At 40.2% G+C, this 25,904-nt stretch overlaps 1 protein-coding gene across 2 annotated transcripts in view; it reads right to left on the reverse strand.

The window, feature by feature from the left end:
- The window catches only part of nol4lb (nucleolar protein 4-like b), a 371,742-nt gene that overhangs the window by 304,252 nt on the left and 41,586 nt on the right, over window positions 1–25,904 (reverse strand). The window lies entirely within an intron of this gene.

Raw genomic sequence — 25,904 nt, forward strand, 5'->3', positions numbered from 1 at the left:
GTAACAGGGACATCGAGGAGCAGATAGGGAGACAGATTCTGAAAAGGTACAATAAAAACAGGGTTGTCGTGGAGGGAGATTTTAATTTCCCCAATATTGATTGGCATCACCCGAGAGCAAGGGATTTAGTTGGGGTGGAGTTTGTTAGGTGTGTTCAGGAAGGTTTTCTGACACAATATGTAGATAAGCCTACAAGAGGAGAGGCTATATTTGATCTGTTATTGTGAAATGAACCCAGTCAGGTATCAGGTCTCAGTGGGAGAGCATTTTGGAGATAGTGATCACAATTCTATCTCCTTTACAATAGCATTGGAGAGGGATAGGAACAGGCAAGTAAGGAAAGCATTTAATTGGAGTAAGGGGAAATATGAAGCTATCAGGCAGGAACTTGGAAGCATAAATTGGGAACAGATGTTCTCAGGGAAATGTACAGCAGAAATGTGGCAAATGTTCAGGGGATATTTGTGTGGCGTTCTGCATAGGTAATTTTCAATGAGACAGGGAAAGGATGGTAGGGTACAGGAACTGTGGTGTACAAAGGCTGTTGAAAATCTAGTCAAAATCTAGTCAAAAGAAAAGCTTACAAAAGGTTAAAAAAACTAGGTAATGGTAGAGATCTAGGAGATTATAAGGCGAGTAGGAAGAGGCTTAAGAATGAAATTAAGAGAGCCGGAAGGGGCCATGAGAAGGCCTTGGTGAGCAGGATTAAGGAAAACCCCAAGGCATTCTACAAGTATGTGAAGAGCAAGAGGATAAGATGTGAGAGAATAGGACCAATCAATTGTGACAGTGGAAAAGTGTGTATGGAACTGGAGGAGATAGCTGAGGTATTTAACGAATACTTTGCTTTGATATTCACTACGGAAAAGGATCTTGGTGATTGTAGGGATGACTTACAGAGGACTGAAAAACTTGAGCATATAGACATTAAGAAAGATGATGTGCTGGAGCTTTTGGAAAGCATCAAGTTGGATGAGTCTCCGGGACCGGATGAGATGTACCCCAGGCTACTGTGGGAGGGGAGGGAGGAGATTGCTAAGCCTCTGTCAATGATCTCTGCATCATCAATGGGGATGGGGGAGGTTCCAGAGGATTGGAGGGTCGCAGATAGAAGCATAGAAAACCTATAGCACAATACAGGCCCTTTGACCCACAATGCTGTGCCGAACATGTACGTACTTTAGAAATTACCTCGGGTTACCCATAGCCCTCTTTTTCTAAGCTCCATGTACCTATCCAGGAGTCTCTTAAAAGACCCTGTTGTATCTGCCTCCACCACCATTGCTGGCAGCCCATTCCATGCACTCACCACTCTGTGCGTAAAAAACTTACCCCTGACATCTCCTATGTACCTACTTCCAAGCACCTTAAAACTGTGCCCTTTCGTGCTAGCCATTTCAGCTTTGGGAGAAAGTCTCTGACTATTCACACGATCAATGCCTCTCATCATCTTATACTCCTTGTTGTTCCCTTATTCAAGAAAGGGAGTAGAGATAGCCCAGGAAATTATAGACCAGTGAGTCTTACTTCAGGGATTGGGAAGTTGGTGGAGAATACCCTGAGAGGCAGGGTTCATGAACATTTGGAGAGGCATAATGTGATTAGGAATAGTCAGCATGGCTTTGTCAAAGGCACGTTGTGCCTTACGAGCCTGATTGAATATTTTTGAGGATGTGACTAAACACATTGATGAAGGTAGAGCAGTAGATGTAATGTGTATGGATTACAGCAAGACATTTGTTAAGGTACCCCATGCAAGGCTTATTGAGAAAGTAAGGAGGCATGGGATCCAAGGGGACATTGCTTTGTAGATCTAGAATTGGCTCATCCACAGAAGGCAAAAAGAGTGGTTGCAGGTGGGTCATATTCTGCATGGAGGTCAGTCACCAGTGGTGTGCCTCAGGGATCTGTTCTGGGACCCCTTCTCTTCGTGATTTTTATAAATGACCTGGATGAGGAAGTGGAAGGATGGGTTAGTAGATTTGCTGCTGACACAAAGGTTGGGTGTGTTGTGGATAGTGTAGAGGGCTGTCAGAGGTTACAGTGGGACATCAATAGGATGCAACATTGGGCTGAGGAGTGGCAGATGGAGTTCAACCCAGTTAAGTGTGAGGTGGTTCATTTTGGTAGGTCAAATATGATGGCAGAATATAGTATTAATGTTGGCAATGTGGAAGATCAGAAGAATCTTGGGGTCTGAGACCATCGGACACTCAAAGCTGCTGCGCAGGTTGACTCTTTGGTTAAGAAGGCATATGGTGCATTGGCCTTCATCAACTGTGGGATTGAGTTCATGAGCTGACAGGTAATGTTACAGCTATATAGGACCCTGGTCAGACCCCACTTGGAGTACTGTGCTTAGTTCTGGTCATCTCACTATACAAAGGATCTGGAAACTATAGAAAGGGTGCAGAGGAGAGTTACAAGGATGTAGGCTGGATTGGGGATCATGCCTTATGAGACTGGTTGAGTGAACTTGGCCTTTCCTCCTTGGAGCGACGGAGGATGAGAGGTGACCTGACAGAGGTGTATAAGATGATGAGAGGCATTGATCGTGTAGATGGTCAGAGGCTTTTTCCCAGGGCTGAAATGGTTAACATGAGAGGGCACAGTTTCAAGGTGCTTGGAAGTAGGTCAGGGGTAAGTTTTTTTACGCAGGGAGTGGTGAGTGTGTGGAATGGGCTCCCAGTGATGGTGGCGGAGGCAGATACGATAGGGTCTTTTAAGAGACTCTTGGTTACGTACGTGGAGCTTAGAAAAATAGAGGGCTATGGGTAACCTTAGGTAATTTGTAAAGTAAGTACATGTTCAGCACAGCATTGTGGGCCAAAGGGCCTGTATTGTGCTGTAGGTTTTCTATGTTTCTATGTTCTCTGTTTCTCCACATGACTTTCAGAGTTAAATGTTTAAGAGTTTTCTTGACTAAGAATTCTGGTGATGACCTGCTTGAGATGTCCAAACATCTTTAAATTCAAATACAAAAATCGCTGGAGGAACTCAGCAGGTACGGTAGCATCTCTGGAAATGAATAAAGAGTCGTCGTTTCCGGCCCAGACTTTTCTTCAGGTCTTTCCAGTCCTGAGTTACTCCAGCATTTTGTGTGCGTTGCTTTGTACTTCCAGCATCGGCACTCTTCCTCGTGTTTAATATTCAAATATCATTTAAATTTGCACACAATGAGCATTAAGGGAAAATATAACATTATCCTTTATTCAAAGGAGTGGAAATCTAATGGGTACAATATCAGATGTAAGAGTTGTACTCGGTCAGGTGAAACAATCACAAGGTAGGCACAGAGCAGCTGCTTGTAGCGAGTAAGATGTTTTGGGGGGGTTTGTGTGGGACATCCTTTTCAAATTGTTCCAGCAGTCCTTTTACGGGCAGGTGACTAGGCTCCTCCTGGGCACTGCCCATGGATGCAACATGCTTGCCATGACACTCTCAACTGTAATATTGCTAGGATTCAGAATACATTTATAGATTTCCAATTTACCAATTACATACAGAATCAGAGACTTTCCGCAGAAAATTTAAACACGGGCTATTTAGCCCTTGGTGTCCATGCCATTTCAAAAAAAGAACACTTTTCTATATTTAATCTGTAAATTACACCCTCTTCTCATTACTACCATCATGGAGCAGCCCGAAGACCCACATTCAATGTATTAGGAATAGTTTCTTCCCCTCTGCCATCAGTTTTCTCAACAAACTGCTATGTCTTACAGTGTACTGGTGCCACAAAAGAACAAATTTTCTGACTTTTTCCAGTGACAACAAACCTGATCTGATTCTGCTTCCATAATCCTGCTGATTGCAGCTCTGTCAGTACACATCCAGGTACAGATTCAATGTGACAAATGTTTGTGAAGGCCACATTATAAGGTAGTGAATCCCAGAGCCTATCATCCTCATTTCCTCTAATCCTTCCACAGATTACTTGAAAATTTTCCCCCTTCTTTTCAATTCCTTTGCTAAAGGAAGAAAGTCATATCTCGGCAGCCCATTCAAAATTCCATTCCCCTGAACTTAGTCTCCCCTCAAAGCAAATATCCTACATTATCCTATATTTCCTCAGCGACAATTTTCCATGCCCAGTAACATCTTTGCAAATTTCCTCTGCATTCCCTCTGCTGCCATGGCACCTTACCTAGAATAAGGTGACTAAAACCGTATGCTCTATTCAAACTGTGACCAAACTTGTGTTCAAGGTTCAAAGTAAATTTATTATCAAAATATGTATATGTCACCACATACTACCCTGAGATTCATTTTCTTGCAGGCATTCACAGTAGAACAATGCAATATCATAGAATCAATGAAAAACAACTCGTAAACAAAGACTGACAGGCAACCAATGTTCAAAAGAAGACATGCTGTACAAATACAAACTATAATAAATATGTTAACAAGTAATAATAAATACATAAATGACTAAAATTAAGAAGATGAGTCGTAGAGTCCTCAAAAATGAGCCTATAGGTTGTGTTCAGTGATCAGTACAGTGTTGAGGTGACTGAAGTTATCCATATTGCCTCAGGAATGTGATGGTTGAAGGATAATAACTGTACCTGAATGTGATGGTGTGGGACCTAAGGCTCCTGTACCTCCTTCCCAATTGCAGCACTGAGAAGAGAGCACAGCCTGAATGGTGCTGTATACAAAACAGATATAACCTCCTCCTTTTTATGTTCTATGCCTTGGTCAATAGAAGGTAGTATCCCATATGGCATTTTAACCAACTTATTGACTTGGCCTGATGCAATTAAGGATCTGTGTGCCTTCACTTCAAGGTCACTTTTATTTCTCTGCATAGCTTGCTAAGTGGGACCTGGCTAAAAACCCATTAAACACACAGCCCTCACTGAACTTCCTTGTAACACCCTCTATGTATTCAATCAAGTTAGTCAGATACAACAAATCCATCTGATCTTTACTGATAAATTAGTACCTTTCTGAAAGGTTTATGTGTCACTTTGAAATACTTCCAACATTTTTAACATCATCAAAGTTAAACCAATTGGTCTGTAATTACCTGGTTATCATTACCTTCCTTTGCGAAATGGTACAGTGTTAACAGTCATCCAATCCTCCAACACTGTCGCCAGAAAAGATTGAAAATAAGAAATTGCTGTCAAAACCTTACAATCTCAGACCTCGCTGTTTTTAAGAATTTGTGATATATTTCATCTGCTCCTGATGAATTATCCACATTTGAAGACTATAAACTTCTTAAAATTTTCTTCTTTACTATTTTTGTCCCATTGAATATTTAATGATTATTTGCCTCTTTGGTAGTTGTCTCAATATAACAGCCAATATAACTCCACAAAAAACAAATACTGTACTGTTAAAGGATGATAGGCAGATTGAGGCAAGAATGAGACCCTAAATTCAACCTTATTGTCCTGATGAAGGGTCTCAGCCCAAAACCTCAACCATACTCTTTTCCATGGATACTGCCTGGCCTGCTGAGTTCCTCCAACATTTTGTTTATGTTACTTGGATTTCCAGCATCTGCACATTTTCTCTTGTTTGTGATTCAACCTTATTGCTGCCAGCTGGGACATTGTAGATTTCACACCCCGCATTTCATATTGTCCACGTGCATGCTTCCAGGAAGAAGTGAAAATTATTTTAGGAGGTGAGATTGATGTAAAGTTAAAGAGCTAGTTAATACTAAATGAATAGCTTAAATGAATGGGTGAAGTGAAGGAGACCATTTACCCTCTCAAGCCTACTCCACCATTCAATACCATGGCCGATTTAATTGCAACTTCAATGCCACATTCATGCCTAATCCTAGTAACCTTTCACCTCCTTGCTCATTAAGAATCTATCTCTCTGGTTTAAAAATATTCCAAGACTCATTTAAAGAAGAGAGTTCCAAAGACAGACAATTAAAATTTTTTATCTCACTTCAAACAGCCGTGTTAAATATATAACCCTTTATTTTAAACATATCTAACCTGTCAGGACCTGTAAGGGTATTGTATGTTTCCACGAAGTCTCATCTCAGCTTTCTGTCCTCTACTAGATACATACAAGCCTAGTCTGTACAATCTTTCCTCAGAAAGGCAACTTTCCCATTCCATGTATCAGTTGAGAAAATCTCTGAACTGATGCCAATATTTATTTCCTTGCGTAAATAAGGAGCTCATCATGGTACACAGTATCCCTGATTTGGTCTTGACAATGCACTATAAAACAGGCATATTTTATCTATTTTTGTATTAATTTTCCCTAACAATAAATGACAGCATTTTGTTATCTGTCATCATACTTCCTAACCAGCATACCTTTGCATGAGGAAATTCAGTTCTTGCTGCAACTCAGAAATCTATAGATATGTTTCTCTTCATTTTTCCTGCAACATGGGCAATTTCACACTTACCCACTTTATATTCCATTGCCATTTGTTAATCAACTATCACTTTATTTCCTCTTCATGTCATTTTATCTATTGTTCTATGTATCATTGGCAAATATGGTAACTGTGATTTCATCCAAGCCACTTGTGGAAAGTGGAGACTGCAGCATTGCTTCCAGTAAAACACCACCAGGTACAAATGGCCAACCAGAATAAAAACATCTATGCTTATTCTTTGTTTCCTGTTAACTAGACAATCTTCTATCCTTGTCAGTATGTCACCCCCTTTTACTTCCTGTAATAATCCCAATGCAGCAATTTAACAAATGTCATCTGTAAATCTAAGTATAGTGCATTCAGTTCACTTTTTAACTACAGGCTTCAAAGGAGGTTCGCAAAAATTATTCCAGATTTGAATAGCTTGTCATATGAAGAGCGTTTGATGGCTCTGGGCCTGTTTTCACTAGAACTCAGAAGAAAGAGGAGTGACCTCACTGAAACCTATTGAATTGTGTGGCTTTGATAAAGTGTACGTGGAGAGGATGTTTCCTAAGGTGGGAGAGTCTAAGACCAGAGGACACAGCCTCAGAATAGAGAGGTGTCCTTTTAGAACAGAGATGAGGCAGAATTTCTTTAGCCAGAGTGGCAAACCTCTGGAATTCGTTGCCACAGGTAGCTGTGGAGAACAAGTCTTTATGTGTAATTAAGGCAGAGGTTGATAGATTCCTGATTGGTCAGGGCATTAAGGGATACGGGGACAAGGAGATTGGGGCTGAGAGGGAAAATTGGATCATCAAGCAGACTCGGTGGGCCAAATGGCTTAATTCAGTCCTATATCTATGGTCTTATGTGTTACTTATCTAAGAACTCAAATACATTGATCAAACAAGATTTATTTTTCACAAAGCCATGTTGCCTTTTGCTGATTACCATAATTCCTTCTATAATCCTCCATATATAAAAAATATAACACACTAAAACGCACTAGAACAAAGGAGTTTGTACATTCCCCTTGTGACTGTGTAGGTTTCCTCCAGGTGCTCTGGTTTCCTCCCACAGTCCAAAGATGTACTGGCTGGTAGATTAATTGGTCATTTTGAATTGTCCCATGATTAGTCTAGGATTGGGTGAATGCTGGGCCGTGCTGTATCTCAATAAAAACATAAATAAATAAACATCTTGTGATGGTTAGAATGTTCAGGGTTCAAAGTTCAAAGTAACATTTATTCTCAGAGTACATACATGTCATCACATACAACCCTGAGATTCTTTTTCTGTAGGCATACTGAGCAAATCTATATTACTGTAAATGTAAACAGCATCTGTAAACTGAAAACATCAGGAACTTTAAACTGTAAACAAACTGTGCAAATGCAGCTATGACTAAATAGCAACAACTAACAAGCATGAAATAACAAGATAACAGAGTCCTTAAATGAGTGTAACTATCCCTTTTTGTTCAAGAGCCTGATGGTTGAGGGGTAGTAGCTGTTCTTGAACCTGGTGGGGCGAGTCCTAAGGCTCTTGTACCTTCTATCTGATGAGAGCAGTGAGAAAAGAACATGGCCTGGGTGGTGAGGATTGTTGATGATTAATGCTGCTTTTCTAAGGCAACGCTGCATGTAGATGTCCTCAATGGTTGGGAGAGTTTTACCAGTGATGTACTGGGCCAAATCCACTACCTTTTGTCCGATTTTCCACTCGAAGGCATTGGTGTTCCCATTCCAGGCCATAATGCAACCAGTCAGCACACTTTCCACCACACATATGTAGAAGTTTGCCAAGATTTTTGATGACATGTTGAATCTCCACAGACTCCTGAAGAAGTAGAGGCACTGTTGTGCTTTCTTTGCAATCATATTTATATGATGGGTCCAGAACAGGTCTTCTGAGATAGTAACACCCAGGAATTTAAAGTTACTGACCCTCCAATGATTACTGGCTCATTGGACCTCTGGTTTCCCTCTCCTGAAGTTTACAACCAGTTCTTTGGTCTTATTGTCATTGAGTGACAGGTTGTTATTACACCACTCAGCCAAGTTTTCAATCTCCCTCCTGTATGTTGATTCATCACCTCCTTTAATACAAACCACAACAGTGGTGACATCAGCCAACTTGTATGTGGTGTTGGAGCTCTACTTAGTCACACAGTCATAGGTGTAAAGCGAGTAGAGCAGGGGTCCAAGTACACATCCCTGCGGTGCTCCTGTGCTGATGGAGATTGTGGAGGAGATGTTTTTGCCAATCTGAACAGACTGGGGTCTATGAGTGAGGAAATCCAGGATCCAATTGCACAAGGGGGTATTGAGGCTCAGGTCTTGGAGTTTATTGGTTAGTTTTGAGGTGATAATAGTGTTAAATGCTGAGCTGCAATCAATAAAGAGCATCCTGATGTATGCATCTTTGCTGTGCAGCTGTTCCAGGGTTGTGTGAAGAGCCAATGTTATGACATCTACTGTAGACCTATTGCTTTGGCAGGCGAATTGGAGCAGATCCATGTCACCACTCAGACAGGATCTGACAAGCTTCAACAGCAGCCTCTCAAAACACTTCATCACTGTGGATGTAAGGGAAATAGTCATTTAAACAGGTTACCACACTCTTCCCGGGCACTGGTATGATTGAAACTGTTTGAAGCAGGTGGGTAGCACACACTACCAGAGAGAGAGGTAGAAGATATCCGTGAATACACCAGCTAGTTGGTAAACACAGGTCTTTAGTACTTGGCCAGGTACTGCGTCCAGACCAGATGCTTTCTTTAGATTCATTCTCTTGAAGCTAGCCCGCATGTCATCTTCAGATACTGAGACCAAACGGTCATTGGGAAACATGGGTGTACAATGGTTCCTCCCTGTTCTGGTGGTCAAAGCGATAGGTAATGAGCTCATCTGGAAACTGTCCCTTAGGCACAAGATTTAGCTTTGTAGGAGGTTGTGGCATTCAAACCCTGCCACAGCTGTCGGGCATCCCTCATTGATTCCAGTGTAGTCAGGAATCCCCACTTTGCCCAAGAGATGGCTTTCTGGAGATCATACCTGCACCTCATGTAGCAATCTTGATCTCCAGACTTGAGTGCCTTCAATCTGCTCTCAGCAGACTCTGGATTTCATTGATTCTGCATTTTCAGTAATGAGAAAGATTAAGAAACATTTCGGGCAATAACACAGCTGTGTTTGATACTGTTCTTCACTGAGAGGCCCTGTTAGAGACCCATATAACCATATAACAATTACAGCACAGAAACAGGCCATCTCGGCCCTTCTAGACCATGCCAAACTCTTACTCTCACCTAGTTCCACCGATCTGCACTCAGCCCATAACCCTCCATTCCTTTCCTGTCCATATAGCTGTCCAATTTAACTTTAAACGACAACATCGAACCTGCCTCAACCACTTCTGCTGGAAGCTCGTTCCACACAGCTACCACTCTCTGAGTAAAGAAATTCCCCCTCATGTTACCCCTAAACTTTTGCCCTTTAACTCTCAACTCATGTCCTCTTGTTTGAATCTTCCCTACTCTCAATGGAAAAAGCCTATCCCCGTCAACTCTATCTATCCCCCTCATAATTTTAAATACCTCTATCAAGACCCCCCTCAACCTTCTACATTCCAAAGAATAAAGACCCAACTTGTTCAACCTTTCTCTGTAACTTAGGTGCTGAAACCCAGGCAACATTCTAGTAAATCTTTTCTGTACTCCCTCTATTTTGTTGACATCTTTCCTATAATTCAGTGACCAAAACTGTACACAATACTCCAAATTTGGCCTCATCAATGCCTTGTACAATTTCAACATTACATCCCAACTCCTATACTCAATGCTCTGATTTATAAAGGCCAGCATACCAAAAGCTTTCTTCACCACCCTATCCATATGAGATTGCACGTTCAGGGAACTATGCACCATTATTCCTAGATCCCTCTGTTCTACTGCATTCTTCAATGCCCTGCCATTTACCATGTATGTCCTATTTTGATTAGTCTTACCAAAATGTAGCACCTCACATTTATCAGCATTAAACTCCATCTGCCATCTTTCAGCCCACTCTTCTAATTGGCCTAAATCTCTCTGCAAGCTTTGAAAACCGACTTCATTATCCACAACACCACCTATCTTAGTATCATCTGCATACTTACTCATCCAATTTACCACCCCATCATCCAGATCATTAGTGTATATGACAAACAACATTGGACCCTGTACAGATCCCTGAGGCACACTACTAGTCACCGGCCTCCAATCTGACTAACAGTTATCCACCACCACTCTCTGGCGTCTCCCATCCAGCCACTGCTGAATCCATTTTACAACTTCAATATTAAAACCTAACGATTGAACCTTCCTAACCAACCTTCCGTGTGGGACCTTGTCAAAGGTCTTACTGAAGTCCATATAGACAACATCCACCGCTTTACCCTCATCAATTTTCCTAGTAACCTCATCAAAAAATTCAATAAGATTTGTCAAACATGACCCTCCACGCACAAATCCACAGTGACTGTTCCTAATCAGATCCTGTCTATCCAGATAATTATATATACCTTCCCTAAGAATACTTTCCATCAATTTATCCACCACTAACGTCAAACTCATAGGCCGATAATTACTCTTAGAACCCTTTTTAAACAATGGAACCACATGAGCAGTACGCCAATCCTCCGGCACCATCCCCGTCTCTAATGACATTTGAAATATTTCTGTCAGAGCCCCTGCTATTTCCACACTAACTTCCCTCAAGGTCCTAGGGAATATCCTGTCAGGACCCGGAGACTTATCCACTTTTATATTCCTTAAAAGCTCCAGTACTTCCTCTTCTTTAATCACCTGTTTCCCTTATCTTACACAATTCAATATCCTTCTCCTTAGTGAATACCAAAGAAAAGAAATTGTTCAGAATCTCCCCCATCGCTTTTGGCTCTACACATAGCTGTCCACTCTGATTCTCTAAGGGACCAATTTTATCCCTCACTATCCTTTCGCTATTATTATAACGGTAGAAACCCTTGGGATTTATTTTCACTTTACTTGCCAAAGCAACCCAATATCTTCTTTTAGCTTTTCTAATTTCTTTCTTAAGATTCTTTTTACATTCTTTATATTCCTCGAGTACCTCATTTACTCCATGCTGCCTATATTTATTGTAGATATCTCTCTTTTTCCAAACTGGGTTTCCAATATCCCTCGAAAACCATAGCTCTCTCAAACTGTTAACCTTTCCTTTCAACCTAACAGGGACATAAAGATGGTTGACATCTTGGTTGACCCTTGGTTAACATCATGACTTGCCTACCACCATGGACTTGCAAAATGGAGACTTCTTTGTAGACATAGTCACTGCCAATTAATGTTTTAATGAGCCTGATAAAGGTCATGCGGAGTAGATGATTGTGCTTCCTGCATTTTCCTAGATTTGTCACATAATGAAAATGTGGAATTATTTTCAGAAGTACTGGGAAGCTATTCAACCTACAGCAACTAAACTCCAGAACCAAAATCACCCAAAAGCATTTGCAAATATTCAGAGTCCAAGTTCCAAGTCATCATTAGATAATTCACTGAAGTGAGTGTGTTGTAGGCCATCACTCAGCATCTGTACATTCACATTGAGAGCCTGGAAAATTGGGCTGCCCTGCATCATTTCATACTCAAAAAAAAAACAAGAATATTGAGCTACAGTACACAGACAATGCTTGCATGTGCACTGATTTTGAGGCTGAACTCCGAATCATCATTGACTTGTTCACTGAATCTGTCAAGAGAACAGGTCTTACACTTAACATCTGCAGTACAACTGTTCTTTACCAACTGCCAAAGTGCACCATGATAAAGGCTCACAGCAAGACTCACTTCTCACATGTCAAAAGCCATCTCCAGGCAACGGCAGATATTGATGTTGAAATTCACCATCACCTTCAATGTACCAGCATAGCCTTTGGTCAAAAGGTTCAAAGGTTCATTTTATTATCAAAGTATGTCTGCAGAATACAACTGAAATTTGGCTCTTCTCCAGATAGCTGTAGAATACAGAAAACCATGGAAGTCATTGAAAGGAAAACATCAATACCCACCCCCGCACGAAAAGAAAAAGAAACAAAAACTCACAAACTCCAAACACCCCCAACCCCTCCCTCACACAAAAACTAACAGATCACCCAAACTCCCAGCCCACCAATCGGCAACAAGAAAGAATGGGCGAGAACATGAACAAAAGCATAAAACTAAAGGAGGACAATATGAACTACAGTTAATTTGGACCACAGTCCAATCCATGAATCTCAGATTTTCAATAACATCTCCAAGATCATCGGGACTCTGGTGGCAGCAACTAGAACCAGCAACCCGTCCAATAGCAGTGACTCAAAGCAGCAACTCCTCCGATGGCAGCAACTCAAACCAGTGCCCCTCCGAGGGCAGAGACTCGAACCAGTGGCCTCTCTGAGGAAAGTGACTCGAAGCAGCAGTCTCATCGAGGAAAGTGACTTGAACCAGCAGCCTCTCCAATGGCTGTGACTCGAAACAGTGGGCTTTCTGATGAAAGTGACTCAAACTAGCAGCCTCTCCAGGGAAAGCAACTTAACCAGTGGCCTTTCCGAGGAACGCACCATGACCCAGGTGAGAACTACTCACTCTCCTCCTGCCCTGATGTTTCAGTCTTCCTCAACTCTTCAATCAGTGAGAAATGTAGTCGATCACGGCCCCTCGTCTCGTCTGAGGTTCTCCTCGTGGTAGCTCGTGCTCGCATTTCTCTCCTGGAGTCTTTCTTTGGGCACAGCAGGATGCTAGCTCACTCGATCAAACTACAGAGTATAAGTCACAGACTCCAACAGTTTTAAAAACAAAATTAAGATAAAAAGAATAAGTAAAGATGTAGAAAAGCTGAAATGATTGACTATCTGGAAGATGTCCCCCAAGGAATCATTGTTCACTAGTGCCACCTTGACCAGGTCAGTTGAGGAAAATAATATTTAAGGATCAAGATCTGGGACCTTGATTAAAGTCATAATCTAATGGACACCGCATATTTCTGTTTTTCTTTCTGCTTCTGAAATCTGACCTAATTTTAAATGCAACTTTAAATCCAATGAAAAGATACCATAAATGCTGCCTCCACAAAATTCTCCACATTACTGCAAGGATAAGCAAATGACTATCTTCTCCTAGGCTAATATCACAAGCATAATTACCTACAGATGGCTACATTGGGCAGGCCAGATCAGTTGCATGCTTTGACTCCAAAAATCCAAAATAGACACACCATTTCTAGCTCTGTCATGGGAATAGACCACAAGAGGACAAGTGAAAGAAATTCAAGGCTGTGTTCAATGCCTTCTTGAAGAAGTACAACATCTACACTGACCCTTGGAAATCTCTGGATCATAACTGCTCAAAAAGGAGAAAGGTATTTGGTATAGTATACCAAGTCCTCTGTATTCACAACATATAACAAAAAAACATGGATATACAGTAACTTAGGTTGCTGGTGATAATACTAAAGCTACAAAGACAATTTGTAGTCAACTTACCCATGAATACAACAACTTCTATGCAATCCATCCCCACCCCCAGCATTCCCATTTCTGACTCCAACCCTGGCTCTGATTCTGGCTGCACAGCTGGATCACAGTACACATCCCTGCTCCAGCCTGATCTACAAAGGATAGGTCAGAGGATAATGAGGTGTGTGGACAACCTCGAGTCCATGCACTGGGAACCAACAGTAGCATTGCACTAGAAGCTGAAGGAGCAACCTACCTCAATATCTACCCATCCACTTGCCCCAATTGCAGGAGGGTCTACATTTAGAGTCATAGAAAAGTACAGCACAGAAACAAGCCCTTGGCCCCATCCAGTTCGTGCCGTGCCATTTAAACTGCCTACTCCCATCGACCTGCACCAGGGCCATTGCCCTCCATACCCCTACCATCAATGTACCTATCAAAACTTCTCTAAAATGTTGAAATTGAGCTCACGTGCACCACTTACACTGGCAGATCATTCCACGCTCTCACAACCCTCTGAGAGAAGAGGCTTCCCCTCATGTTCCCCTTAAACTTTTCACTTTTCATCCTTAATCCATGAGCTCCAGTTGTAACCCCCCCAACCTCAGTGCAAAGAGCCTGTTTGGATTTACCCTATCTATAACCCTCATACCTTTGTATCCCTCCATCAAATCTCCTTTCAATCTCCTAAATTCCAAGGAATAAAGTCCCATCCTGTTCAACCTTTTCATATAACTCAGGTCCTCCAGACCCAGCAACATCCTTGTAAATTTTCTCTGTACTCTTTCAACCTTATTTACATCTTTCCTGTGGGTAGATGATCAAAACTGTACACAATACTCCAAATTAGGCCTCACCAATGTCTTATACAACTTCAATATAGCATCCCATCTCCTGTATTCAATATTTAGATTTATGAAGGCCAATGTGCCAAAAGCTTTCTTTACGACCCTATCTACCTGTGACACCACTTTCAATGAATTACGGGCCTGTATTCCCAGATCGCTTTGGTTCTCACATTAGTCACATGAAACACCTCAGAACCCAGCAGACTACAGATAGGTCATCCTCCATTCAGAGAGGTACTGTCAAAGAAGAAAAAAGAGGGTCCACATAATTAAATCACAAGAGATTCTGCAGATCCTGGAAACCCTGACACAAAATGCTGGAGAAATTCACCAATTCAGGCAGCATCTATAAAGATGAATAAACAATCAATATTTCAGGCCAAGATGTCTGGAAAGGAAGGGGGCCTTAAGCCAGAATATAAAGAAGGGGGAGGGGGAAGGAATATAACGTGGCAGGTGATAGGTGAGACCTTGTAGGAGCGATGAATTAAGAATCTGGGAGGGGATAGGTGGAAGAGGTAAAGGCTTAGAAGATAGAATCCAATAGTGGAGGGCAGTGGATAATGGAAGAAAAAGAAGAAAAGTGGGGTGAGGGGAAAAGCAGAGGGATGTAATGGGCAACTGAGATGAAGAGAAGTGGAGATAGGTAACCAGAATGTGGATTTTTTAAAAAAAAGAGAGAAGGAAGAAGGGAGAAAATTTACCAGAAGTTGGGGAAATCAACATCCATGCTTTCAGGTTAGAGGCTACCCAGATGGAATATGAGGTGCGGTTCCTCCAATCTGAGTATAACCTCAATATGTAGATGAGTCCATGGACCGACATGTCAGAATGGGAATGGGAAGTAAAATTGAAATGGGTAGTCACTGGGACAGTTTGCCTTTGTGGTGGACAAAGAAAAGGTTCTCAACAAAGGTTTTCCCCCTGACCTGGTCTCACCCATCTTCCCAGGTGGAGAACTCCAAAGCTTACCAACCTCTAGATGAAGAAATATTTCCTCTTCTCAGTCCCAAATGGCCAACTTTTTTTTTGAAATTCTTGTGGTTCCAGACTCATTGGAAAGAGGAAACATACTTTCTTGCCAACTCTTTCAAGAGTTTTACATGTTTCAATGGTATATATTTTAATAAGGGTCTTCTACGACTGTGTTTACACAGTGCTGAAGAACTATTCCTCAAACTGCACGAAGCACAAAGGATGTGATTTTCATTGCATGACAACTCCAAGGAAAGTACAGGCAATAGGAATGACCATTGTGTATGCATTTTTTGGACTTTTCAAAATTCTTTGACTCTTACAACCTAGGGGAATCATAAAGAATTTTCCTCAGATCCAGGTGTCCTTTAATTTTTATTTCCAGTTTACATCCACTACATGTCTACATCCATGTCATGATTTTAACCAATGGTTCCACCAGTGACTCAATCCCTGTGAGATGAGGATCAAGCAATATTGTGTCATCATGCCCAAGCAATTTTTTTCAGTCCTCCTCCCCCTATATTGAATCCAAGCCCAACAATCTCCTTGCGGTCTACAGGGTAAACAAAAAGCAGTTTAACCAGCATTATCCCTACTCCAAAAACAAAGCCACTTTCACCTCTGGCATTGAATTGCAGCCCTCGAATGGCACTCGAGTTCATGCACGTTCAGAGGCCGTGCTCCAACTCATCATAAGCTCATCGATTGGAATATGCAAAAGCACAGGTCTTACGCTGAATACCCTCAAGACAAAAGATCCCCTACCAAGCTGCACACTCCCTGATATAACATGATCCCCATCAATAAAGGTCCATGATTAAAACCCTAGAAAATATGGACTTTTCATAATAAGGCGACAAACCGAAGCAAAGGCAGATACATGGAACATAGAACCAGCATAGCTGAGTGCAGGCCTTTTAGCCCACAGTGCTGTGTCATCCTTTACCTTATTCTAAAGTCAACCTAACCCTTTCCTCCCATATAGCCTCCATTTTTCTTCCATCCATGTGCCTACGTGGGCACTTCACCACTTTCCAGGCCCAGTGTTTAAACTATTACCACCGCCTCCATTTTTCAGACGATCAAAACTTCATACTACTTTAGAGGTACTATCGAGGTACCATTTGCTTTAATTCTTTTCCCCCCGGTATCACCTGTTACTTAATCATGTTTGCCATCCTCACCTCTGCTTCTGCACTTGGCTCAAGTGAGGAATCTCTAACTTTTCCCCAGTTTTAACTAAAGATAATTAACCCAAAACATTAAATGTATACCTCTCCACCGATGTGGCTTGACCTACCAATCATTTCCAGCATTTTAATTCACTGGTGATACAAATGTTTTTGAAATTGCATGCAACCAAAATTTATACTAACTGAGATAGTAAGATTGATTATTAAAATTTCAAGCAACATAACTTTTAAATGTTTGCAGTCTATATTCTGTATGGATCTCCTTGATCAAAGCAGTAATCCTGAAGAACATTTTAAATTGTACCTTTGCTAAAATTCACCTTCTACCCCAATGTGTCAGTACAATCTATGACCATAAGAGGAAAAGAATGTACAATGACTGAAAACTTAGATGCATAGTTGGGGAGACAAGAGTGATCTTTCTACAAGGATTATTCACAATAGGTACCTCGAAGGACAGAAGTACTACCTTCAATGCTACCGTAGCAAAATTCCCCAAAACGATTGGCAGGGATGAGGAGGAATTTCTTTAGCAAGAGCATGGTGAATCTGTAGAATTTGTTGTCACAGGTGGCATTGGAAGACAAGTCATTGGGTATACTTAAGGCAGAAATTGATAGATCAGTCAGGGCATGACGAAATATGGGGAGAAGGCAGGAGATTGGGGCTGAGAGGAGAATAGGTCAGCCATGATGAAATGATGGAGCAGATTCCATTGGCCAAACAGCCTAATTCTGCTCCTATAGCTTATGCTGTACTAAGCATATTCACATCAGCATCGCCTCCAAAGCCAACATCCCCAGTACTGAGGCTCTATGCTCATAATGCTCAGCATATTTTGAATGCTTCTTTGAAAAGAAATCCAATGTCCTCACAGACTCCATAATCCTTGGACTGTGAAACAGAGAAAGACCAAGCAGAATGATTAAAAATGCCTTCATTAGTATAAAGTGGTGGGAAAACTACATCACTTTCTGTGTAATCACTCACTGTCCACATCAAAAATCTGTGATAGAGTCTACAGAATCTACATTGGCATCATCAATACCCAGAAAACCAGAGAAAAACAACTCGTCCTCAATGCCTAGAGAAATATCTATTAACTGTTCAATTGTGTTCAAGTTGTAAAATGGGAAAGAGTGACAGTTATTATCCAGCTATTTCATAAGACTCTGGTGACTGATAAGCTCAAAGATATTTGATAAAGAGAAAGCTTCTTTTCCTTTGTGACTGTTTTTGGGATGTTCCAACGTCCAATCAAACTGTAAGCCAAGGAAAACATTTAAGTGTTGTAAATAAGCAGCCAATATGCTCACAGTGACTAGATTAGGTGATTTAATAATATTTAATTAGGGATAAATGTTGGCCAGGATATTAGGGATAACTCATCTGCTCTTTGAAGTACAATAAGATCCTTATTCCCATAAAAAAGATCTCTGGTTTAACAACTTCTCCAAAACACACTACCTCCTACCTCCAAATAGTGTATAATCCCTTCAGCATTGTATTGAATTTCAGTCTAAAACTTTTGAGCTCAATCTTTGAACCACAATATTCTGACTCGCAGAGTTTAGACTGTGTTACTAATTGAGCAATAACCAACATTTTAGCCTATTTAAATTTATGTACAATGGAGGAAACAACTCACAGATTTAATGTCCTTAATTACAAGATCATTCATAAGTGTATTTGAAAACAACTAACATGTTGGTTTCCTAAAGTTATGTTTCTATCAGCTTATGTAATTTCAGTATAATTTTGACCTACTTTCCCCTGTTATGAAATTATTTATAAATTTCTGTTAGTAAATCTTTTTAACCATCCAAACAGTATGCTCTTTCACCGACAGTATGCAAGGCACTGATTATAAAGAAAATACTGAAATACTCAAGAAGACGCTGATAAGTTGATGTATACAAGAATTAAATCTTGATACAGGGAGGGTTGTGTAATCACATGTTAATATCATAGGGATGGATTTAAGACTGAAGAAGCTAAGAACAAACTTGGAACACAAAAGTAGAATTTATTTCACATAAGAATCTTCTAAACCTAACCATTCATATCATATGACCAATACTTGTGATTTTTCTTAGTTGGTTTATCAGTTGGCGCTGAAATTGTTTTGCCTTTCTAGCCTTGACTTGTATGTGAACTGCTGGGGGGTAGTGCAAAGTATAAATCTTGGAATTTGCACTCAGTTTCAATCTGGAGTTCTGCAATGAAATTGGTAATTATACCACAAAGGTACCATTTTTTTCTGAAAGCCAAAGTCTGACTCTGAAACAAATTCAGAGAAACAACCGTTCAGTCCATTGAATCTATGCCAGCTCCTATAAGAGCAATCCCCAGAAATAATGCTTGGTAATTGGAAATTAGTTTATTATTATCACGAACTGAGATACAGTGAAAAATTTTATTTTGCATCCATCCATTCAGATAATTTCAAAACTTAAGTGCATCAAATGGTATAAAGGGAAAAGCAATAACAGAATGCAGCAAGTGCAGTGGAGGTAGACAAATAAGGTGTAAGGACCACAGGGAGGTAGATTACACCCATTTTAATTCCACTTCCCATTCCCATTCTGATATGTCTGTCCATGGCCTCCTCCACTGTCGTGATGAGGCCACACTTAGGTTGGAGGAACAGCACCTTGTATTCTGTTTGGGTAGCCTCCTCAAACTTCCAGTAGTGCCCACCACCCACCCCCTCCTTCACCATTCCATCCCCTTTTCCTTCTCTCAGCTTATCTCCTTGCCCACCCATCACCACCCTCTGGTGCTCCTTCCCCCTTTTCTTTCTTCCATGGCCTTCTGCCTCTTTCAGCAATCAACATCCCTGCTCTTCACTTCAGCCCCCTCTCCCTTCAGGTTTCACCTATCATCTTGTGTTTCTGCCTCCCCTTCCCTCATCTTTTAAATCTACTCCTCCGCTTTTTTTTCCTCCAGTCCTGCCGAAGGGTTTCAGCCCAAAATGTCGACTGTACTCTTTTCCACAGATGCTGCCTGGCCTGCTGAGTTTCTCAGCATTTTGTGTGTGTTGCTTAGATTTGAGAGATAACAAGTTCATCTTTATTATACATGAGGTACGTTCAAAAGTTTTATTACAGCAGGATAGAAACTGTCCTTCAGCTTGGTGTTTGCAGTGTTTTGCATCTTCTGCTCAATGGAAGGGTGTGCTGGGAGAAGAAAAAATTATCAGGGTAGGAAGGGTGTTTGATTATGTTGGCTGGTTTCCCAAGACAGAGGGAAGTGTACACAGAGTCATTGGTGAGAGAAATGGTTTAGTGTGGGATTGGGCTGTGCCCATAATTCTCAGCAATCTCTTGTGCTCCAAGGCAGAGCAATTGCCATACCAAGGTGTGATGAATCCAGATTCAATGCAACAAGTGAACAGCGCACTGATGATGTCTACTTGTGTGGTGACAAAGCACCTGAAAATGGGCTGCCAAGATCAGAGAACAATTCAACCCGAGCTACACATTTTCTGACTTATTTCCAGATACAATGCTTTTTATTAGTGCATCTATAAAAATTGGTGAGGGTCAATAGGGAATTTCCACAGCCTTCTAAGAAACTTGAGACACTGGCGCATTTTCTGGTCCATGTTGTTTACATGGTTTCACCAGGACAAAGCTATATGTGAAATTTATACCTAGGAACTTGAAGCTCTCAACCATCTCCACCTCAGCATCATTGATACATACATGCCACAATGCCACAAGACTCTGTCTCCTTCCTGTGCTCCATCTCATCATTTGAGATCTGACCTATTATGGTGATGTCATCAATAAATTTTTCAGATCCCATTCCTCTACATTCATTCTGTTTCCACCATCATTTTAGGCAGTGAATACATGGCCAAAATTACTCTGAGTTTTTCCCCACACCCCCCTGTATCTTTTGTCCAAAATTTTTAATTTGTGGTCTTAGATCTTTGAATCATTCACTAATGGAGACGATTGTCCTTTATTTACCTCATCTAAACTCATCTTTCTGGTATTCTCTCAACCTTTACTCAAAGGAGGGCACTCCCAGCATTGCGGGTCTAAAAGCTTCATCCTTCATCTCCAAAGCTATTTCAGTAAATTTTTTCTCTATCCTCTCCAATTTATAAATCTTGTCAACATATATGTTACTAATCACTCCCTGAAAACATACTGCCAGTTTCAAGGATTATGACACACTTATACCCAAATCCTCCATTACTTAACACTTAAGTGTTGTGCCATACTTCCATATTGTCCCTTTATATTTGTTTGGCCAAAATGCATCACTTAGTACTTCTTGGCACTAAAATTTATCCACCAGTTCTTATCCAGTCTATGTCTTCTTGCAGTCTATCAAAGATTCAAGGTACATTTATTATCAATGAATGTATAAATTATACAATCTTGAGATTTGTTTGCTTACAGATCGCCACAAAGTGAGAAACCCAAAAGAACCCAATTTAAGAATGAAAATAAAAAGTAAAAGACCAACACCCAATGCGCAAGAAAAGAAGAAAACACAAACCATGCAAACAATCGAAGTGAACAATACATTCCGAACCAAATTGCCCGAAGTAGGTCCAAAGCCTCGCTTATCAGTCTATCATTAGCTTCCTCATACATTAAAGTTTTGTGGCATCTACAAATTTGAAAACATTACTCCACAAACCCATGTCTAAGTCATTAATATGCATCAAAAAAGGAGTGATACCAGCATTTGCATGCTGTTTTTTTAAAGCCAAATTTACTCTATGTGCTCTTGGCAACCCTCCAAAACCCAGGGCTTCAATTTTGATAACCGATCTTTTGTGTAGAACTTCATCAAATATGTACTGTAAACCTGAAATCCACTGCATTTCCTTCTACAAGTTCCATTAGGTTAGTCAAACAGGACTTGCTTTTACAAACGTTTGTAGAAAAGTTATGCTACCTCTCTTTTATCTACTTAAACTTCTCCAAGTTTTCCCTGAATATTTTTTCTAAAAATGTTTCCATAGCTCTGACTAAACTGACAAGCCTGCAATTTTCTGTAATTATTTGGCTTGTCCATATACACTTTTTTAAAAGCAATTATGTTACATTTGACATTTTCCGTTCCTCTGGCAAGTCCAGTGTATCTAGGGAGGATTGGTTTATTATGGCATGTCCTTCCATGCCCCACAGCTACCCAAAATTCATCGGAGCAGGTAACTTGCAGCTACGCATAGCCAGTCTCTCCAGTATCTCATTAATTTTCGCCCTGACATTATCTCTGTGCCCTCCCTTTCTTCCAAGTTCCTCTTGCTTAGTAAACACAAATATAAAATCTTTATTTTGTCTTCAGTCTGTGCTTAGATCGCTCTTAATCCTTGATATCTGCATCCCTCCACTTACTATATACCTGTTGAAGACATCTGTGCTCCCATTTACACATGCTGATATTCTCTTCCCTTTGCTAGCTGTATTTTCTTTTTCATTTCCCTGTCAGCTGCTACTTATCGGAGTTCTGTCACTTGATATGTATCACACACCTTCAACTCATTGTAAAATCACTTTCCTCATCTTCTTCCCTACTCCAAAGAACATAAGCAAATTCTGTTGACAGGGGTGATAACAATATTTCTGTCCAGGATTTGGCTTTTGCACAGCCACATTAAAGATTCTTTTAAACTGTAAATGTACAACAAGGTGCAAAATGGATTTTATAGCACATTTCATGGACCATGCATAGCTCCAGCATTGTACAGTGAATATTTAATGAAAAAAAGAGATTGGAGCAGAGCTCTCACTGTGAATGTATTCAGCAATCTGGGTGCAAATTGCACAGTTTTATATGCTCATGTTGCCAACAGTATTATAAGTGAATAAAATATTCGCTGAACTACATAATCAGGCAGAAGGCCAAACATAATTTTGAAGCATTTATTACAACAAAACTTGATATTCAATGAATGGTAACCTTTAGTTATATAAATACATCTGAAAATGATCCACCACAGAGCATAAATATTTTTCATTGGATTGTCTAGTTCAGCATCAGATTTTCAATAATAAAGTATTACTTCGAAAAAGTACAGACCAGGTATCAGTTTCATTTTTATACAATGGCAAATTTCTAGGTATCCCTGACTTACTTGCTCTTTGATCATCTACTTCTACACTCACTGCCCAATCCAATTGCAGGACAAGTGCATTCATGTTGGCGATTTTAAATTAGAGATGGGTGCCTCTGACTCCCAAAATGGTGGGCAGAAGCCCACATTTTCCTGCTCTTTCCACTGTAGAAGGCCCTATGTAAGTGGGCAGGTGTGAACATTTTGGATATCCTTGAATGACAGAAGCTCATTTACAAATAGTATTGAAATAAGATTGCGCTGTGAAGGTAGTGATGGCTAATCTCCCCACTGATTTGATCAGATATTAAATTAAGGTTCTGTATGTACCAAGAAAAGTGCAAAATAACCTTTGGTTTCAATAGGTACAGATGCTTCTTAGCTGTCTGTGCCAAAAACTGAAATTCTTAACTCTATTGCTTTTGTAACTGGCAAAATCTTCTAGACAATAGTTAATCACAAACTAACCAAACTAACTAACTGGATTTGTCAATCCATTCATGCATATAATCCCTTTAATCCCCAGCCTCATATTTGCAGGCAGGTGCAAAAATATTTGTTTGGTAATATATATTTTATATATTTATCTTGCAATACTTTCCCAACACTAATTTTAATAAATACCATATCAAGACATACATAAACCTATTATGCTCCTGGACAGATTTACTGTATAACAAGACACCAACATGACTTAAATCAACAATGAGTCTTCGAACGAATAGGTAGCAAGGAAGTCCTTACTCTAACCAGAACATCAGGAGCCCCCACTGTGGTGGAGCCTCATCTTTTATTCTTGAACCATTCTTATATAACTCAGATAATTCAGTTTGGGAGCTCACAACCAAACGATGGGAGTCACAGTGGGCCATTTTGCCTCTAGCTATGAAGCATGTTACAAATTGATTGCTACAGTATTTAATACAATGCTGCAAATAGCAAAGCTGTTTTTTTTTAAGTATAGAGCATTCTTGTTGTAATTTAAAGTATCACCTGGTTGTACTGTTCATGAAGTTGAATTGACTCTAATTGGCTAAGAAACAAGATTAAGAAATAATTCAATTCAAGAAATAATTCAAGAAACAATTCAATTCAAGATTAAGAAATAATTCAATTCAAGAAATACACATGAAAGTTGCTGGTGAACACAAATTTCCAGCATCTGCAGAATTCCTCGTATTTGCGTTACGATCTCACATCATTGTTTAGGCAATCCATGTATTTCCATCATATGCTAATTCGTGAAGAGAACATAATGTATTTGTGTAGATGATAAACTTAAATAAGGTAGCTTATAAAATACCTCCTGGTAGAGCCACATGATGAAATTCCTTAATTAAGCACTTCAATCTTTTCAATCAAATAATGCCCGGTAAGTAATATTCAAGATGTTTTACTGCATTGTCATTCAACAAAATTGGACACACAACCTTAAAAACTGAAGATTTTTAATCCACTAGGCCAAGTGGGCTGAATGGTTTGATTAAGCTCCATGTCTTATGGCAGGAGTTCCCAACCTTTTTTATGCTGTGGACCAATATGATTACACAAAAGGTCTGTGAGCCCTGTCTTATGGTTTAAACCAACAAAGGAAAGCTTATTAAGAACAAAATCATTCTCCTTAATTTTGAACAGCTTTATTTTTGCCTGTACAACACATTTAATCATAAGTTAATGCTAGAACTGACAAAGAGTTGGCAAAGAAAAAGGAAAATTTTCAGTTGCTACATTGAAATAAATTTGGTGGAAAATACTTCTAAACAACACCTGTAGTATTCAACATTCATATGAATAGGTATGAGGGATGGTGTTATTACTGACACAAAAACATTAATTTGTGTTGAGTTTTAAATTCTGTTCAATTGAATACATCAATTCTGGACAGTCAATTGACTACAATGGTAAGGTACAGGTAATTGTTGCATTAATACATTGTAAGCTGAAAAGAATTACTGTAGCATTGAACACATATACTTTTAAAAATGCTGTGATGCTATAATTTGATATGAATTTGTCATCTCTGGTGACCATTTCTTGGTTTATATTTAGAGCTTGGTTTATATTCTAATTCTGATTCTGAGCTTTACAGCAGTAATTAGGATACATTTATGCAGCCGTATCAATGGAATTGGCCTCTAAGTGCTTCTTAAATTTTGTTAGTTTTGCTGTCTATTATATTTGCCAATGGAATGGCTTTAATAGTGAGACAATTAACGCCCCGATTAAAGTGAAGAGGATGATTGAAACATCAAGGCGAGTGCGGAAGTTTGGAGACCGTCTGGGTGTCCAATGCTCTGCAGTCTCTGAGAGGACTCCAGGAGGCAGCAGGCATGAACTTTATAACGGGCAAGCTGCAGGACAGGGCACAAGACAATATTTGCCTCCAATGGTTTGCCGATTAAAGCAACAAGGGAGATGGAGGCATTAAAGCAAGTGCGCGCCAGCTGCCTGCCTTTCGGTCAGTTGCTCTTTACCGGAGAGGGGAGAGCCTGCTGCAGTGCTTTGGCCCAGATAGAGTATTGTCCATGTTTTTTCTGCGTTCTGGATTTAGACTTTGGACTAGAGACACTATTTTTCAGTCTTACAGTTTTTATATTGTGTTTTATCTTGATTTTTTTTGTGGGGGGAGTGAGATTTGAGGGTCGATGTGCCCGACTTGTTTTGATCTTTCTTTTGTTTGAGTAGAGGATTTGAGGGTCGGTGTGTCTGACCTGGTTTGTTAGTTTTTTGTGGGGCGAGGGAGATTTGGGGGTCGATGTGTCTGATCCATTTGGCTCAGTTTTTGTGCGGAAAGGCGATGATGTTGGTTCCATTTTTTGTTTAGTTTTTTTGCAGGCAGGTGGGATCTGGGGGTTGATGATCGTGCTGTCTTTCCTTTATTTTTTTTCCCTCAGTTTCATGGCTACCCGGAGAACTGAAGAATTTCAGAGTTGTAT

Source organism: Mobula birostris, chromosome 2 (genome assembly GCF_030028105.1).
Source record: "Mobula birostris isolate sMobBir1 chromosome 2, sMobBir1.hap1, whole genome shotgun sequence".
In the NCBI taxonomy this organism is placed as follows: Eukaryota; Metazoa; Chordata; class Chondrichthyes; order Myliobatiformes; family Myliobatidae; genus Mobula; species Mobula birostris.